The sequence below is a fragment of the Acyrthosiphon pisum genome, chromosome A1 (genome assembly GCF_005508785.2).
Source record: "Acyrthosiphon pisum isolate AL4f chromosome A1, pea_aphid_22Mar2018_4r6ur, whole genome shotgun sequence".
NCBI lineage: Eukaryota > Metazoa > Arthropoda > Insecta > Hemiptera > Aphididae > Acyrthosiphon > Acyrthosiphon pisum.
In genome coordinates, this window is record NC_042494.1 from 71,504,923 (window position 1) to 71,507,776 (window position 2,854).

Here is a 2,854-nt window from a genome sequence, read left to right on the forward strand (position 1 = left end):
TACAACAGTATTCATTGTTAAGTTGTTCTTTTAATGTACCTATTTATAGTAATTATTAATAAGGTACACCACTGGGTTACTACAATATTTATTTTTTTTACTTTTGGTACTTAATAAACTAATACACTCATAACTTATATCATAACATTACTCATAAATATTAATTAATTCATAACTTATATTATAAAAAAATATAATACAAAACAATACTATTTTAAGAATAACAATTTAGTTTTAAAAATTATTAAACTTTAAACGACGAAATATTTATCAAGTACGTCTGCAATTTACTATATTACTAAATAAACCACAGCTTGTAGGTATTAGTGATGAGTTCAGAGAAATTAATGTAATATAAATAAGCCACACACATAAAAAATATTTAGCATATTGAATTACTTCAGTTTAAATAAAATAATTTAAAAAGTATGTTATGTTACTTACCTTGGACAGTTTAATAACGAATTTGTTCATATTTACCAATAAAACACAATACCAATGTTAAAATATTTAGATATATTTACTAGGTATTCACTATTCACAAATAACCATTAAAAATAAACACGAAAATGATTTAAGTAAAATGAAACCAAAATTCACTAAGAAATAATATAATAAAGCTTCACGGACCACGGTTCACATGACACATACAAATGACAAATCAATATTATAAAATCTCAAGAAATATACAAAATATATTAAATATTGAAGGACGATAATAACATCGATAACAATAATACGACGACATAGAAGTTTTAATCTAAAAATAGATTCGTTTTTATTTAATTTATATTATCGACGCTGTTTTGTTGAAAGGGCGCAACCCACATAATTGAAATTTTTCAGGAGAGGCCAAATAGTGTTTTTAAAAATGATAACGTTGAAATCGGTCGATCTCGAATATAACTTCATACAGTAGACATGTTGATAATTTGATAAAAGTTATCATTCTATTGCTTAAATGTATGGAAATTATACTAAATAATTACTTATTTTATTTTTTTACTATCGAGCGATAAATCATAAATATGGAATTTCCAGGGGTTGCAAAATAATACTTTTGCAACCCATACATTATATTTGGGGTCGCAAGTGCGACCCCTTGCGACCCCCCAATTACGCCACTGGTTATATTATTATTATACATTGTATTAACGGTATAATTATCGAGTGCAGTGGAGCTATGTTCACGAGGATATTTTATATTATATTATGAATTAGATTTCAATTTAAAATACTGACAAAAATTCGTAACACGCTTTTCATATCACCGCTTAAAAATTACGTAGGTACCTACATATACATATGGCTTCTCGTCGCGCATCGTCTAAATATTATATTTTAATGGCAGGTACATACTTATATACGGCTATATACCGTATTAATAATATTATTCGTTTTATTTCCTCGCACCGAATCCGATCTTCTCGAAAATTAATTAAATATTATATTGTAGAATATCTTTACGATTCCTGTCACTCGATCGCGTCCAACGGTATCCGGTATCGGTTTATTTAACGGTAAGATACGATATATATAATAAAAAATACCATAACTGGGTACGATATAATTTATTATAATTTGCGTTCTGTAGGTATTAAGTCTGTAGTATATCACATACAAATATATATACGTAGTAATGTAGACATAAAGTATACGTACCCGACACCCGTGTCCAACATCATCAAGTCTGCTGCTTATATTACCGTATGCTCGTCACTAATCGACTAAATCTCTGACTTACATTTAGTCGATTAGTGTGATTATACTCATAACCCCGTTTCTCTTATATCAATGTTCTAAATACTTTTGCTTCCTACACATCATAACTATTAATGTATATATACAGACTTATCACATATAATGCAATCAAAATAATAGATTAAATATATGAATAACAGTTAATCAAAATACAACATTTGTAACAGCAAAAAGTCATGGGTAAATGTTGCGATATTATCGTTTTTTTTTTTTGAGGAGACAGATCGAGATAAAGGTAAAAAATTCGGAAAAGCTCACTTTGCGAGCGTGCTAAATTTTCGGCTTCTAAACGTATATTTTAATACTATGCAGTAAACTATAATTCTAAATACAATTTAAACAGAATTCGGTAACCTACCCATTAATACTTTGCCACTTTGGTAATATATTCTGGCTAATATGAGTCTACATTAAACACTTGAGTATTAATACAAAAAAAAAATTATATAACTACAATAATATGTACCTGCAGTAACTACGGACACTAAATAAATATCTTAATATCAACAATCGTAGCTATATAATATGCACTGGTAACTAACGGAAAGACAGCAGACACAACGGGGATATAACTTATAGGTGTTATGATAACTTATGTTTAGAAACCTAAAATTCTCTATTGCAGACTTCAAAAATTGAATCAATCATATTATATTAATATATAGAAGATTTAAATCTATATATATATAAATGGAGACAAAAATGTATAATAATTCATCAATCGAGAACGGCTGGTCCGATTTGGCTCAAATTTTTTTTAAGATGTTCGTAACTGCCAGGAGAAGGTTTTTACGAAATAAAATTTTAGGAAAATCCACCGGAAAGGTAGGAAATCTCAAATCTGTATGTCAAAAATACAACAGTGCATTATATTATATTGGTTGCTATTGGTTAATCGGGCATGTTTGTTGATTTCATATAATATAAAATTGAATCGCAGAATGTGTTGCTAAGCGCAATAATTCTACTGTACGTGTGTTGTGACTGAACTCCTTCTAAATGGTTAGACCGATTTGAATGAATTTTTTTGTATGCGTTTGCGTTTATTCATCTGATTTTAGTACGGTTAGGTTAGGTTAGGATTTTGTATTAA